We start from the raw sequence: 18,276 nt of genomic DNA, 5'->3' as shown, positions 1-18,276 counted from the left end.
CATGTTATTACTCCAGAAGATTAGAGACAATGTCTTCAGTAGTGGAACATGTTATTACTCCACTAGATTAGAGACAATGTCTTCAGTAATGGAACATGTTATTTCTCCACTAGATTAGAGACAATGTCTTCAGTAGTGGAACATGTTATTACTCCATTAGATTAGAGACAATGTCTTCAGTAGTGGAACATGTTATTACTCCATTAGATTAGAGACAATGTCTTCAGTAGTGGAACATGTTATTACTCCATTAGATTAGAGACAATGTCTTCAGTAGTGGAACATGTTATTACTCCATTAGATTAGAGACAATGTCTTCAGTAGTGGAACATGTTATTACTCCATTAGATTAGAGACAATGTCTTCAGTAGTGGAACATGTTATTACTCCAAACTCATGAAAGTGACAAACTGACACATTTTCTAACACATTTTAGGAAGCTTTATTTGACAAGTTGGCAGCCATACAACGGTGTTGCTCAAGATAAACACCCACAACGACATTATAGAAAAATACACTTTCCAATTTCACATGAACAAACAGAATTTAACAGAGCAGCTCAATATAAAACACATTGAAGCCTTTACATCATTCATCATGGACAAAACACTACAACTGTCCTTCTGTTAGTAGTAATGAAGTCTTTACATCATTCATCATGGACATAACACTACAACTGTCCTTCTGTTAGTAGTAATGAAGTCTTTACATCATTCATCATGGACATAACACTACAACTGTTCTTCTGTTAGTAGTAATGAAGTCTTTACATCATTCATCATGGACATAACACTACAACTTTCCTTCTGTTAGTAGTAATGAAGTCTTCACATCAGAGAGAAGAGAAAGGAGAAGTACAGAGATGGACTGACAGGGTTGTGGTTATTCACCGCTGCTGAAGAGAGCATCTTTTTCCATCCACCATGACGTTCTGATGAACAGGGTCACTAGGTAAAGAGAGAGGAGAGAGATGAGTGAGGGACAGAGGAGCTGATCCAGTCTACTACAGTGAAGACCTCCAACACCATGATGTTCTGATGAACAGGGTCTCTAGGTAAAGAGAGAGGAGAGAGATGAGTGAGGGACAGAGGAGCTGATCCAGTCTACTACAGTGAAGACCTCCAACACCATGATGTTCTGATGAACAGGGTCTCTAGGTAAAGAGAGAGGAGAGAGATGAGTGAGGGACAGAGGAGCTGATCCAGTCTACTACAGTGAAGACCTCCAACACCATGATGTTCTGATGAACAGGGTCACTAGGTAAAGAGAGAGGAGAGAGAGATGAGTGAGGGACAGAGGAGCTGATCCTGTCTGCTACAGTGAAGACCTCCAACACCATGATGTTCTGATGAACAGGGTCACGAGGTAAAGAGAGAGGAGAGAGAGATGAGTGAGGGACAGAGGAGCTGATCCTGTCTGCTACAGTGAAGACCTCCAACACCACAGGAACAGTTATAGACCCCAACAGGTCTCAGTGTTTAATGTGTAGTTAGATACATTTATACACCCCAATCTGTCTGTGTGTGTTTGTGTGTTTGTCTGTTTCCAGTGTGGCTCAGTTGGTAGAGAATGGCCCTTGCAATGCAGGGTTGTGGGTTTGATTCCCACGGGGGACCAGTACAGGAAAAAGTTCAATAATGTATCAACTCACTGCTGTAAGTTGCTCTGGACAAGAGTTAAATGACCAAAAATATATGTGAAATGTGTGACAGAGGAACAGAGGTGTTTAACATGATGTTGTTCACATACAGCTACAACCTCTAACAGACACAGATCTACTGCTCTGATACGTCTATGTGTGGGGTGGAGACAGCCTCTATTTTTAGTAATGCTTTCAGTTGTAAGAATATTTGGCTTGGTGACTTTGGGTATTTTGAGCATGCTATACTGTTTAAATGTCAGCCACCAGAGCATCATGTTATACTGTTTAAATGTCAGCCACCAGACCAGAGCATCATGTTATACTGTTTAAATGTCAGCTACCAGAGCATCATGTTATACTGTTTAAATGTCAGCCTACCAGACCAGAGCATCATGTTATACTGTTTAAATGTCAGCCACCAGACCAGAGCATCATGTTATACTGTTTAAATGTCAGCCACCAGACCAGAGCATCATGTTATACTGTTTAAATGTCAGCTACCAGAGCATCATGTTATACTGTTTAAATGTCAGCCACCAAACCAGAGCATCATTGTCACACCCTGACCATAGTTTACTTTGTATATTTCTATGTTGTGGTTGGTCAGGGTGTGATCTGAGTGGGCATTCTATGTTACATGTCTAGTTTGTCTAGTTCTATGTTCGGCCTGATATGGTTCTCAATCAGAGGCAGGTGTTCGTCATTGTCTCTGATTGGGAACCATATTTAGGTAGCCTGGGTTTCACTGTGTGTTTGTGGGTGATTGTTCCTGTCCTTAGTGTTAGTTTGCACCAGTTTAGGCTGTTTCGGTTTTCATTACGTTTATTATTTTGCACTGTTTGTATTTAGATTCGTGTTGCTATAGTCACAATAAACATGGATCGTAATCTACACGCCGCATTTTGGTCCGACTCTCCTTCTCATAAAGAAAACCGTTACAATCATGTTATACTGTTTAAATGTCAGCCACCAGACCAGAGCATCATGTTATACTGTTTAAATGTCAGCCTACCAGACCAGAGCATCATGTTATACTGTTTAAATGTCAGCCACCAGACCAGAGCATCATGTTATACTGTTTAAATGTCAGCCACCAGAGCATCATGTTATACTGTTTAAATATCAGCCACCAGACCAGAGCATCATGTTATACTGTTTAAATGTCAGCTACCAGACCAGAGCATCATGTTATACTGTTTAAATGTCAGCCACCAGACCAGAGCATCATGTTATACTGTTTAAATGTCAGCCACCAGACCAGAGCATCATGTTATACTGTTTAAATGTCAGCTACCAGAGCATCATGTTATACTGTTTAAATGTCAGCCACCAAACCAGAGCATCATTGTCACACCCTGACCATAGTTTACTTTGTATATTTCTATGTTGTGGTTGGTCAGGGTGTGATCTGAGTGGGCATTCTATGTTACATGTCTAGTTCTATGTTCGGCCTGATATGGTTCTCAATCAGAGGCAGGTGTTCGTCATTGTCTCTGATTGGGAACCATATTTAGGTAGCCTGGGTTTCACTGTGTGTTTGTGGGTGATTGTTCCTGTCCTTAGTGTTAGTTTGCACCAGTTTAGGCTGTTTCGGTTTTCATTACATTTATTATTTTGCACTGTTTGTATTTAGATTCGTGTTGCTATAGTCACAATAAACATGGATCGTAATCTACACGCCGCATTTTGGTCCGACTCTCCTTCTCATAAAGAAAACCGTTACAATCATGTTATACTGTTTAAATGTCAGCCACCAGACCAGAGCATCATGTTATACTGTTTAAATGTCAGCCACCAGACCAGAGCATCATGTTACACTGTTTAAATGTCAGCCACCAGAGCATCATGTTATACTGTTTAAATGTCAGCCACCAGACCAGAGCATCATGTTATACTGTTTAAATGTCAGCCACCAGACCAGAGCATCATGTTACACTGTTTAAATGTCAGCCACCAGAGCATCATGTTATACTGTTTAAATGTCAGCCACCAGACCAGAGCATCATGTTATACTGTTTAAATGTCAGCCACCGGTGCTGGCCATAACACTGTATAGCCCACTATCTTTACTGATTTCTCTGAACTATTGTCTATTGTCCTTTAGATCTATGATAAAATCATTGTGTTGGGTGATTTTAATATTCATGTTGAAAAAGAGACTGACTGTTGAATTTAAGAATCTTTTTAGCTATATGGACTTTATCCAACATGTTACTGGGCCCGCCCATAACCACAGCCATACTATGGACCTGGTTATTACCAAGGGGCTTTCTACAGGGCCCACCCATAACCACTGCCATACTATGGACCTGGTTATTACCAAGGGGCTTTCTACTGGTCCCACCCATAACCACAGCCATACTATGGACCTAGTTATTACCAAGGGGCTTTCTACTGGGCCCACCCATAACCACAGCCATTCCCTGGACCTGGTCATTACCAAGGGGCATTCTACTGGGCCCACCCATAACCACAGCCATACTCTGGACCTGGTTATTACCAAGGGGCTTTCAACTGGGCCCACCCATAACCACACTCTGGACCTGGTTATTACCAAGGGGCCTTCTACTGGGCCAACCCATAACCACAGCCATACGCTGGACCTGGTTATTACCAAGGGGCTTTCTACTGGGCCCATCCATAACCACAGCCATACCCTGGACCTGGTTATTACCAAGGGGCTTTCTACTGGACCTGGTTATTACCAAGGGGCTTTCTACTGGACCTGGTTATTACCAAGGGGCTTTCTTCTGGGCCCACCCATAACCACAGCCATACTTTGGACCTGGTTGTTACCAAGGGGTTTTCTATTGACATATCCTCTATTTTTTATGTTGCTTTATCTGATGGATTTATACTACCTTGTTGCCCACAGCTCAGGGTAATACTGAATGAAAATCCTACCCCGCAAACCTATGTGAACTCTACACATCTAAATGCACCATATTTCAGAGATAAGATTCAACATTAGACTGGGTATCAGTCAAGACCTGACTAGAATTAGAACATAGAACATTGTTTTTTTTTAATTGCCAAATGTTTAAAAAAAAATCCTATCTAGTTTTGGTGCCCACCACAGCACAGAAACAGCCTTAGTTGAAGTGTTAAATGGTCTTAGAGCCAACACAGATGCCAAACAGCTCTCTGTCCTTGTACTCTTAAAAATGTTTATATATATAGCCTATCAATGTCTAGGCATACTGTGTAATAAAATCGATAATTGTGTACTAAAGACGTGAATGTGTTTTTGCAGAGCATACAACCATGCCGACAACCATCCGTGGAGATCAGTGGACAAAGGGCTGGACAACGGGCCGCACCGAAAAAAAACGCATGATTCCCAAGAAAGCAGTTAGTTTTGCTAGATTCTTAACATGTGTTTCTGTACTCAGCTTTTGTGTGTTGGAGTCACTTTTAATGCTTAATTGATCTACCATTTCTATCATAGGCCACTGTAATCAATGGTGGCTCAGGGAGGTACCATTCTGCTCATATGTGGCGAGATCGTCAGGTTCACCCTGACATTTCCATTCCTCTTCTGACAACAGAACTTGACGAACTGCGAAGCCAGGCACAGCAAGGGCCACTGTTGTGGATTAATCAGAATTAATTGGGTAACATAGATAAGATGTTTTATTTTCATGATATGCTTATGAGTTATTTCTCATAAGAATATATTTTGTTGTACTATAGTGGTGGCCATTTGCAGTTATCTGTTCTCTGTCAGGACTAAGTTGCTTGGGCCGCAGAGAGGGGAGAGGTCAAGGTGTCATCATGTGTAAACATATATTTTAAACCATGTGAAGGGATGGTTGATGGGGAACGAATTATCTCTTGGCTCCACTGTGTCTCTGTGCTGTCACGCCCTACTTTTCCCATTGGGGAGAGGAGGATGGCAGTGTCTGGAACCATTCCATTACTATGTACTGTAGGCCATGTTTACTACAGTATGTACTGTAGGCCATGTGTACTACAGTATGTGCTGTAGGCCATGTTTACTACAGTATGTACTGTAGGCCATGTTTACTACAGTATGTACTGTAGGCCATGTTTACCACAGTATGTACTGTAGACTGTTTACCACAGTATGTACTGTAGGCTGTAGGCTATGTACTGTAGGCCATGTTTACTACAGTATGTACTGTAGGCCATGTTTACTACAGAATGTACTGTAGGCCATGTTTACTACAGTATGTACTGTAGGCCATGTTTACTACAGTATGTACTGTAGACCATGTTTACTACAGTATGTACTGTCGGCCATGTTTACTACAGTATGTACTGTAGGCCATGTTTACTATGTACTGTAGGCCATGTTTACTACAGTATGTACTGTAGGCCATGTTTACTACAGAATGTACTGTAGGCCATGTTTACTACAGTATGTACTGTAGGCCATGTTTACTACAGTATGTACTGTAGACCATGTTTACTAGAGTATGTACTGTAGGCCATGTTTACTACAGTATGTACTGTAGGCCATGTTTACTACAGTATGTACTGTAGGCCATGTTTACTACAGTATGTACTGTAGGCCATGTTTACTACAGTATGTACTGTAGGCCATGTTTACTACAGTATGTACTGTAGACCATGTTTACTACAATATGTCCTGTAGGCCATGTTTACTACAGTATGTCCTGTAGGCCATGTTTACTACAGTATGTCCTGTAGGCCATGTTTACTACAGTATGTCCTGTAGGCCATGTTTACTACAGTATGTACTGTAGGCCATGTTTACTACAGTATGTACTGTAGGCCATATTTACTACAGTATGTACTGTAGGCCATGTTTACTATGTACTGTAGGCCATGTTTACTACAGTATGTACTGTAGGCCATGTTTACCACAGTATGTACTGTAGACCATGTTTACTATGTACTGTAGGACATGTTTACTACAGTTTGTACTGTAGACTGTTTACTACAGTATGTACTGTAGGCTCTGTTTACTATGTACTGTAGGCCATGTTTACTACAGTATGTACTGTAGACCATGTTTACTACAGTATGTACTGTAGGCCATGTTTACTACAGTATGTAATATAGGCCATGTTTACTACAGTATGTACTGTAGACCATGTTTACTACAGTATATACTGTAGGCCATGTGTACTACAGTATGTGCTGTAGGCCATGTTTACTACAGAATGTACTGTAGGCCATGTTTACTACAGTATGTACTGTAGGCCATGTTTACTACAGTATGTACTGTAGACCATGTTTACTACAGTATGTACTGTAGGCCATGTTTACTACAGTATGTACTGTAGGCCATGTTTACTACAGTATGTACTGTAGACCATGTTTACTACAGTATGTCCTGTAGGCCATGTTTACTACAGTATGTCCTGTAGGCCATGTTTACTACAGTATGTCCTGTATGCCATGTTTACTATGTACTGTAGGCCATGTTTACTACAGTATGTACTGTAGGCCATGTTTACCACAGTATGTACTGTAGGCCATGTTTACTACAGTATGTACTGTAGGCCATGTTTACTATGTACTGTAGGCCATGTTTACTACAGTATGTACTGTAGGCCATGTTTACCACAGTATGTACTGTAGACCATGTTTACTATGTACTGTAGGCCATGTTTACTACAGTATGTACTGTAGACCATGTTTACTACAGTATGTAATATAGGCCATGTTTACTACAGTATGTACTGTAGACCATGTTTACTACAGTATATACTGTAGGCTCTGTTTACTATGTACTGTAGGCCATGTTTACTACAGTATGTACTGTAGGCCATGTTTACTACAGTATGTACTGTAGGCCATGTTTACTACAGTATGTACTGTAGGCCATGTTTACTACAGTATGTACTGTAGGCCATGTTTACTACAGTATGTACTGTAGGCCATGTTTACTACAGTATGTACTGTAGGCCATGTTTACTATGTACTGTAGGCCACGTTTACTACAGTATGTACTGTAGGCCACGTGTACTACAGTATGTACTGTAGGCCACGTTTACTACAGTATGTACTGTAGGCCATGTTTACTACAGTATGTACTGTAGGCCACGTTTACCACAGTATGTACTGTAGGCCATGTTTACTACAGTATGTACTGTAGGCTCTGTTTACTACAGTATGTACTGTAGGCCATGTTTACTATGTACTGTAGGCCATGTGTACCACAGTATGTACTGTAGGCCATGTGTACCACAGTATGTACTGTAGGCCATGTTTACCACAGTATGTACTGTAGGCCATGTTTACCACAGTATGTACTGTAGGCCATGTGTACTACAGTATGTACTGTAGGCCATGTTTACTACAGTATGTACTGTAGGCCATGTTTACTACAGTATGTACTGTAGGCCATGTGTACTACAGTATGTACTGTAGGCCATGTTTACTACAGTATGTACTTTAGACTCTGTTTACTACAGTATGTACTGTAGGCCATGTGTACTACAGTATGTACTGTAGGCCATGTTTACTACAGTATGTACTGTAGGCCATGTGTACTACAGTATGTACTGTAGGCCATGTTTACTACAGTATGTACTGTAGGCCATGTTTACTATGTAATGTAGGCCATGTTTACTATGTACTGTAGGCCATGTTTACTACAGTACATACTGTAGGCCATGTTTACTAGAGTATGTACTGTAGGCCATGTTTACTAGAGTATGTCCTGTAGGCCATGTTTACTAGAGTATGTCCTGTAGGCCATGTTTACTAGACTATGTCCTGTAGGCCATGTTTACTAGAGTATGTCCTGTAGGCCATGTTTACTAGAGTATGTCCTGTAGGCCATATTTACTACAGTATGTACTGTAGGCCATGTTTACTACAGTATGTACTGTAGGCCATGTTTACTATGTACTGTAGGCCATGTTTACTACAGTATGTCCTGTAGGCCATGTTTACTACAGTATCTACTGTAGGCCATGTTTACTACAGTATGTACTGTAGGCCATGTTTACTACAATATGTCCTGTAGGCCATGTTTACTACAGTATGTACTGTAGGCCATGTTTACTACAGTATGTACTGTAGGCCATGTTTACTACAGTATGTACTGTAGGCCATGTTTACTACAGTATGTACTGTAGGCCATGTTTACTATGTACTGTAGGCCATGTTTACTACAGTATGTACTGTAGGCCATGTTTACTATGTACTGTAGGCCATGTTTACTACAGTATGTACTGTAGGCCATGTTTACTATGTACTGTAGGCCATGTGTACTACAGTATGTACTGTAGGCCATGTGTACCACAGTATGTACTGTAGGCCATGTGTACTACAGTATGTACTGTAGGCCATGTGTACCACAGTATGTACTGTAGGCCATGTGTACCACAGTATGTACTGTAGGCCATGTGTACCACAGTATGTACTGTAGGCCATGTTTACCACAGTATGTACTGTAGGCCATGTTTACTACAGTATGTACTGTAGGCCACGTGTACTACAGTATGTACTGTAGGCCACGTGTACTACAGTATGTACTGTAGGCCACGTTTACTACAGTATGTACTGTAGGCCACGTTTACTACAGTATGTACTGTAGGCCACGTTTACCACAGTATTTACTGTAGGCCATGTTTACTACAGTATGTACTGTAGGCTCAGTTTACTACAGTATGTACTGTAGGCCATGTTTACTATGTACTGTAGGCCATGTGTACCACAGTATGTACTGTAGGCCATGTGTACCAGAGTATGTACTGTAGGCCATGTTTACCACAGTATGTACTGTAGGCCATGTGTACTACAGTATGTACTGTAGGCCATGTGTACTACAGTATGTACTGTAGGCCATGTTTACTACAGTATGTACTGTAGGCCATGTTTACCACAGTATGTACTGTAGACCATGTTTACTATGTACTGTAGGCCATGTTTACTACAGTATGTACTGTAGACCATGTTTACTACAGTATGTAATATAGGCCATGTTTACTACAGTATGTACTGTAGACCATGTTTACTACAGTATATACTGTAGGCTCTGTTTACTATGTACTGTAGGCCATGTTTACTACAGTATGTACTGTAGGCCATGTTTACTACAGTATGTACTGTAGGCCATGTTTACTACAGTATGTACTGTAGGCCATGTTTACTATGTACTGTAGGCCATGTTTACTATGTACTGTAGGCCATGTTTAGTATGTACTGTAGGCCATGTTTACTACAGTATGTACTGTAGGCCATGTTTACTACAGTATGTACTGTAGGCCATGTTTACTACAGTATGTACTGTAGGCCATGTTTACTATGTACTGTAGGCCACGTTTACTACAGTATGTACTGTAGGCCACGTGTACTACAGTATGTACTGTAGGCCACGTTTACTACAGTATGTACTGTAGGCCACGTTTACTACAGTATGTACTGTAGGCCACGTTTACCACAGTATGTACTGTAGGCCATGTTTACTACAGTATGTACTGTAGGCTCTGTTTACTACAGTATGTACTGTAGGCCATGTTTACTATGTACTGTAGGCCATGTGTACCACAGTATGTACTGTAGGCCATGTGTACCACAGTATGTACTGTAGGCCATGTTTACCACAGTATGTACTGTAGGCCATGTTTACCACAGTATGTACTGTAGGCCATGTGTACTACAGTATGTACTGTAGGCCATGTTTACTACAGTATGTACTGTAGGCCATGTTTACTACAGTATGTACTGTAGGCCATGTGTACTACAGTATGTACTGTAGGCCATGTTTACTACAGTATGTACTTTAGACTCTGTTTACTACAGTATGTACTGTAGGCCATGTGTACTACAGTATGTACTGTAGGCCATGTTTACTACAGTATGTACTTTAGACTCTGTTTACTACAGTATGTACTGTAGGCCATGTTTACTACAGTATGTACTGTAGGCCTTGTTTACTATGTAATGTAGGCCATGTTTACTATGTACTGTAGGCCATGTTTACTACAGTACATACTGTAGGCCATGTTTACTAGAGTATGTACTGTAGGCCATGTTTACTAGAGTATGTCCTGTAGACCATGTTTACTAGAGTATGTCCTGTAGGCCATGTTTACTAGAGTATGTCCTGTAGGCCATGTTTACTAGAGTATGTCCTGTAGGCCATGTTTACTAGAGTATGTCCTGTAGGCCATGTTTACTAGAGTATGTCCTGTAGGCCATGTTTACTACAGTATGTACTGTAGGCCATGTTTACTACAGTATGTACTGTAGGCCATGTTTACTATGTACTGTAGGCCATGTTTACTACAGTATGTCCTGTAGGCCATGTTTACTACAGTATGTCCTGTAGGCCATGTTTACTACAGTATGTACTGTAGGCCATGTTTACTACAGTATGTACTGTAGGCCATGTTTACTACAGTATGTACTGTAGGCCATGTTTACTACAGTATGTACTGTAGGCCATGTTTACTATGTACTGTAGGCCATGTTTACTACAGTATGTACTGTAGGCCATGTTTACTATGCACTGTAGGCCATGTTTACTACAGTATGTACTGTAGGCCATGTTTACTATGTACTGTAGGCCATGTGTACTACAGTATGTACTGTAGGCCATGTGTACCACAGTATGTACTGTAGGCCATGTGTACTACAGTATGTACTGTAGGCCATGTGTACCACAGTATGTACTGTAGGCCATGTGTACCACAGTATGTACTGTAGGCCATGTGTACCACAGTATGTACTGTAGGCCATGTTTACCACAGTATGTACTGTAGGCCATGTTTACTACAGTATGTACTGTAGGCCACGTGTACTACAGTATGTACTGTAGGCCACGTGTACTACAGTATGTACTGTAGGCCACGTTTACTACAGTATGTACTGTAGGCCACGTTTACTACAGTATGTACTGTAGGCCACGTTTACCACAGTATTTACTGTAGGCCATGTTTACTACAGTATGTACTGTAGGCTCTGTTTACTACAGTATGTACTGTAGGCCATGTTTACTATGTACTGTAGGCCATGTGTACCACAGTATGTACTGTAGGCCATGTGTACCAGAGTATGTACTGTAGGCCATGTTTACCACAGTATGTACTGTAGGCCATGTGTACTACAGTATGTACTGTAGGCCATGTGTACTACAGTATGTACTGTAGGCCATGTTTACTACAGTATGTACTGTAGGCCATGTTTACTACAGTATGTACTGTAGGCCATGTGTACTACAGTATGTACTGTAGGCCATGTGTACTACAGTATGTACTTTAGACTCTGTTTACTACAGTATGTACTGTAGGCCATGTGTACTACAGTATGTACTGTAGGCCATGTTTACTATGTACTGTAGGCCATGTTTACTATGTACTGTAGGCCATGTTTACTAGAGTATGTCCTGTAGACCATGTTTACTAGAGTATGTCCTGTAGGCCATGTTTGCTAGAGTATGTCCTGTAGGCCATGTTTACTAGAGTATGTCCTGTAGGCCATGTTTACTAGAGTATGTCCTGTAGGCCATGTTTACTAGAGTATGTCCTGTAGGCCATGTTTACTACAGTATGTACTGTGGGCCATGTTTACTACAGTATGTACTGTAGGCCATGTTTACTAGAGTATGTCCTGTAGGCCATGTTTACTAGAGTATGTACTGTGGGCCATGTTTACTACAGTATGTACTGTAGGCCATGTTTACTACAGTATGTACTGTAGGCCATGTTTACTACAGTATCTACTGTAGGCCATGTTTACTACAGCATGTACTGTAGGCCATGTTTACTACAATATGTCCTGTAGGCCATGTTTACTACAGTATGTACTGTAGGCCATGTTTACTACAGTATGTACTGTAGGCCATGTTTACTACAGTATGTACTGTAGGCCATGTTTACTACAGTATGTACTGTAGGCCATGTTTACTATGTACTGTAGGCCATGTTTACTACAGTATGTACTGTAGGCCATGTTTACTATGTACTGTAGGCCATGTTTACTACAGTATGTACTGTAGGCCATGTTTACTATGTACTGTAGGCCATGTGTACTACAGTATGTACTGTAGGCCATGTGTACCACAGTATGTACTGTAGGCCATGTGTACTACAGTATGTACTGTAGGCCATGTGTACTACAGTATGTACTGTAGGCCATGTGTACCACAGTATGTACTGTAGGCCATGTGTACCACAGTATGTACTGTAGGCCATGTTTACAACAGTATGTACTGTAGGCCATGTTTACTACAGTATGTACTGTAGGCCATGTGTACTACAGTATGTACTGTAGGCCATGTTTACTACAGTATGTACTGTAGACTCTGTTTACTACAGTATGTACTGTAGGCCATGTTTACTATGTACTGTAGGCCATGTTTACTATGTACTGTAGGCCATGTTTACTATGTACTGTAGGCCATGTTTACTACAGTATGTACTGTAGGCCATGTTTACTACAGTATGTACTGTAGGCCATGTTTACTACAGTATGTCCTGTAGGCCATGTTTACTACAGTATGTCCTGTAGGCCATGTTTACTAGAGTATGTCCTGTAGGCCTTGTTTACTACAGTATGTCCTGTGGGCCATGTTTACTACAGTATGTACTGTAGGCCATGTTTACTACAGTATGTCCTGTAGGCCATGTTTACTACAGTATGTCCTGTAGGCCATGTTTACTAGAGTATGTCCTGTAGGCCATGTTTACTAGAGTATGTCCTGTAGGCCATGTTTACTAGAGTATGTACTGTAGGCCATGTTTACTAGAGTATGTACTGTAGGCCATGTTTACTACAGTATGTACTGTAGGCCATGTTTACTACACTATGTACTGTAGGGCATGTTTACTACAATATGTACTGTAGGCTGTAGGCTATGTTTACTACAATATGTACTGTAGGCCATGTTTACTACAGTATGTAATGTAGGCCATGTTTACTATGTACTGTAGACTGTGTGTACTACAGTATGTACTGTAGGCCATGTTTACTACAGTATGTGCTGTAGGCTGTGTTTTGAACCTCTGGGTGTTCATCATTAATACTGTGTCTCAGAAGTTTCTGTCCATGACTGATGGAGCCCAGAAAAATAATTGAAGACAGAGTTAATGAGTACTTGAGGTCAGAGATAAAGTCTGGACATGGCTTGCTCTCCCTTATGTAAGGAATTTAGCATGTTACCATGTTTACTATGTACTGTTGGCTATGTTAACTTGTTTACATGTCAGACGGCACAGTAGCTCAATAAACATACTGCATGCAGGAGGCTTTATCTTCAATATGATTTAAATGCTTTCACAATGTTTAAGGTGCTTGTGGGAAACCTCATGCAACTGCTAAATGTTGGATAAAGCACATATACATATACAGTACAGTAAAGCAGTGTACAGTATTTCTTCAACATCTTTATGCTTTCACCATAATATGAATCAAATTAATTAAGCTAAATTTGGTGCAGTGGTCTATAACACTGCACCTCAGTGCTTGAGGCGTCACTGCAGTTCAATTCCAGGCTGTATCACAACCGGCCGTGATTGGGAGCCCCATAGGGTGGCGCACAATTTTTAAAAATCTAATTCAATAATATAGTTGTCCTATTGTAAAGTGTAGCCTAACGGCCAAATGGGCCACGTATTTGATGCTTAATTAAGTACTCTAAAAAGCAGATTTGCCCCAACAAAAAGATGCATCAACTAATATATTAATGTATTACTAACCCTTACTAACCCTGCATTATAATTGGATATGAATTTAGAATCCTCTAAATGTAATTTGATCTAGCTGTCCATCACTACTGAAAATAAAAACACAGAATACCTAAGGGGCTTTTATATAATTATAATGCAGGGTTAATAATAATAATAATAATAGTTGGGATAACAGATGGGGCACTATGACAATATTACAAACTTTAATAAAATCGCTTTAGTGCGGTTCATCTGATGGAGGAGCACATGGGCCTATTTATATAATGAATATGAGATCGGAGGGCAGAAATTATTTAAATATTATTACATTTTAAACAGCCACCACTAACATTGAGTGGCTGCTGCCAACACACTGACTCAACTCCAGCCACTTTAATAATGGAAATTGATGGAAATGGATGTAAAAAAAAAAAGTATCACTACCTACTTTAAACAATGCCACTTAATATGTTTACATACCCTACATTATTCATCTCATATGTATATACTGTCCTCGATACCATCTACTGCATCTCTATGTAATACATGTATCACTAGCCACTTTAAACTATGCCACTTTGTTTACATACTCATCTCATATGTATATACTGTCCTCGATACCATCTACTGCATCTCTATGTAATACATGTATCACTAGCCACTTTAAACTATGCCACTTTGATTACATACCCTACATTTACTCATCTCATATGTATATACTGTACTCGATAGCATCTACTGCATCTTGCCTATTCCGTTCTGTTCCATCACTCATTCATATATCTTTATGTACATATTCTTTATCCCTTTACACTTGTGTGTATAAGGTAGTAGTTTTGGAATTGTTAGGTTAGATTACTCGTTGGTTATTACTGCATTGTCGGAACTAGAAGCACAAGCATTTCGCTACACTCGCATTAACATCTGCTAACCATGTGTATGTGACAAATAAAATTGGTGGTGAAATAGTTGGCCACATGCCTTAAATGCCACAATGTCACTAATAATTGAACACAGACCATTCTTTAAACTCTGGGAAGGGTGGTGATCTGCATATTAAACTGCCATTCTTATTGCTACATTCCACACATTACTGTGTGTGTTTTGATACTCTCTCAGCTCACATGCAGCTCTCTCTCTCTCTCTCTCTGTCTCTCTTTCACTCACTTGCTGTCTTGACCTCTGAATGCTCGGCTATGAAAAGCCAACTGACATTTACTCCTAAGGTGCTGACCGGTTGCACCCTCTACAACCACTGTTTATATTATTAGACCCTGCTGGTCATCTATGAATGTTTGAACAGCTTGAAAAATGAATCTGGCCTTTATGGCCATGTACTCTTATAATCTCCTTTATGGCCTTGTACTCTTATAATCTCCTTTATGACCTTGTATTCTTATAATCTCCAACCAGTTCGGATTTAAGTTTACCTTTTGTATGACTGAAGCCTTTAGTGTGAGGTCTAATGCTTTAATAGTCTGATGGCCTTGAGATAGAAGCTGTTTTTCAGTCTCTTGGTCCCTGCTTTGAAGCACCTGTACTGACCTCGCCTTCTGGATGATAGCGGGGTGAACAGGCAGTGGCTCGGGTGGTTGTTGTCCTTGATCTTTATGTCCTTCCTGTGACATCGGGTGCTGTAGGTGTCCTGGAGGGCAGGTAGTTTGCCCCCGGTGATACATTGTGCAGACCTCACTACCCTCTGGAGAGCCTTACGGTTGTGGGCGGAGCAGTTGCCGTGTAACGGCGTTCGTCTGTGGAGCGGACCAAAATGCAGCGACTCATGTTCTTTAATGTAGAAGAACAAACAAACAAATACAAAACAACAAACGTACCGCGAAAACCTATACAGCCTATCTTGTGACAACAGAGCCAGGAACAAGGACACTAAGGACAATCACCCACGAAACACCCAAAGAATATGGCTGCCTAAATATGGTTCCCAATCAGAGACAACGATAAACACCTGCCTCTGATTGAGAACCACTTCAGAAAGCCATAGACTTCACTAGAATACCTCACTAAGCTACAATCCCAACACACCACATACAAAAACCCATGCCACACCCTGGCCTGACCAAAATAAATGAAGATAAACACAAAATACTTTGACCAGGGCGTGACATGCCGTACCAGGCGGTGATACAGCCCGACAGGATGCTCTCGATTGTGCATCTGTAGAAGTTTGTGAGTGCTTTTGGTGACAAGCCAAATTTCTTCAGCCTCCTGAGGTTGAAGAGGCGCTGCTGCGCCTTCTTCACAATGCTGTCTGTGTGGGTGGACCAATTCAGTTTGTCTGTAATGTGTACGCAGAGGAACTTAAAACATACTAAATAATGAAATAACGTGCCATAGAATTCTGAGGCAGCCTGCAAGGTGTGCTGCAGTTCGACACAACGTTTACTGGAAGAACCACTGTAGCAAGCTTGGTAGCTGACCTAGCAAGCTTGGTAGCTGTCCTAACAAGCTTGGTAGCTGTCCTAGCAAGCTTGGTAGCTGTCCTAACAAGCTTGGTAGCCTGAACTTAGCATTCAGTCCTTATAAAGTAAAATATATCATTGTAATGTATTTTCTTTAAGATTTAATAGTAGCTTCAGACTAAACATGACTCACTCAGTTCCAGGATGGACTTCAGACTAAACATGACTCACTCAGTTCCAGGTTGGACTTCAGACTAAACATGACTCACTCAGTTCCAGGTTGGACTACAGATTAAACATGACTCACTCAGTTCCAGGTTGGACTTCAGACTAAACATGACTCACTCAGTTCCAGGTTGGACTTCAGACTAAACATGACTCACTCAGTTCCAGGTTGGACTTCAGACTAAACATGACTCACTCAGTTCCAGGTTGGACTTCAGACTAAACATGACTCACTCAGTTCCAGGATGGACTACAGACTAAACATGACTCACTCAGTTCCAGGTTGGACTTCAGACTAAACATGACTCACTCAGTTCCAGGTTGGACTTCAGACTAAACATGACTCACTCAGTTCCAGGTTGGACTTCAGACTAAACATGACTCACTCAGTTCCAGGTTGGACTTCAGACTAAACATGACTCACTCAGTTCCAGGTTGGACTTCAGACTAAACATGACTCACTCAGTTCCAGGATGGACTACAGACTAAACATGACTCACTCAGCTCCAGGTTGGACTTCAGACTAAACATGACTCACTCAGTTCCAGGTTGGACTTCAGACTAAACATGACTCACTCAGTTCCAGGTTGGACTTCAGACTAAACATGACTCACTCAGTTCCAGGTTGGACTTCAGACTAAACATGACTCACTCAGTTCCAGGTTGGACTTCAGACTAAACATGACTCACTCAGTTCCAGGTTGGACTTCAGACTAAACATGACTCACTCAGTTCCAGGTTGGACTTCAGACTAAACATGACTCACTCAGTTCCAGGATGGACTTCAGACTAAACATGACTCACTCAGTTCCAGGTAGGACTTCAGACTAAACATGACTCACTCAGTTCCAGGTTGGACTTCAGACTAAACATGACTCACTCAGTTCCAGGTAGGACTTCAGACTAAACATGACTCACTCAGTTCCAGGTTGGACTTCAGACTAAACATGACTCACTCAGTTCCAGGTTGGACTTCAGACTAAACATGACTCACTGTTGGTTGTTTGCCAGACCATTTGCTTTAAATCTTGGAAATAAGAATCTTTGGTTGTAGGAATACTTCCAGGTAGTTTTGTCCAAAATCAGGTTGTAGATTTGGAGTTTTGATTTGTAGTGAATGTTATATTATGGACGGTAGTATCCTATATATATCCTTGTGGAAAAATTCAAGTTTATCTAACTCTATTTTTTTGTTAAAAACATGCTGAAAATGTGTGAGCTCACATGCAGCTGTGTCTCTTTGTCTCCATCTCTTTCTCTATCTCTCTGTCGCGCTCTCTCTCTCTCTCTCTCTCTCTCTCTCTCTCTCTCTCTCTCTCTCTCTCTCTCTCTCTCTCTCCCTCCCCCCTCTCTCTGTATCTATCTATCAATTCAATGGGCT

At 41.0% G+C, this 18,276-nt stretch overlaps 1 long non-coding RNA gene across 1 annotated transcript; it reads right to left on the bottom strand.

Moving 5' to 3' along the window:
- Positions 1-418: 418 nt before the first annotated feature.
- LOC149980715 (uncharacterized) lies at positions 419-18,162 on the bottom strand. The gene is made up of 2 exons (XR_016483010.1): positions 15,799-18,162; positions 419-947 (listed from the first exon to the last, which is right to left on the bottom strand). It is a non-coding gene; the product is annotated as an uncharacterized LOC149980715 (long non-coding RNA).
- Positions 18,163-18,276: the final 114 nt, after the last annotated feature.

Source organism: Oncorhynchus mykiss, chromosome 9, assembly GCF_057628025.1.
Source record: "Oncorhynchus mykiss isolate SJ-2025 chromosome 9, ASM5762802v1, whole genome shotgun sequence".
Taxonomy (NCBI): domain Eukaryota; kingdom Metazoa; phylum Chordata; class Actinopteri; order Salmoniformes; family Salmonidae; genus Oncorhynchus; species Oncorhynchus mykiss.
Note: the sequence above shows the minus strand (reverse complement) of the source record. Positions and strands in the feature narration are given on the sequence as shown.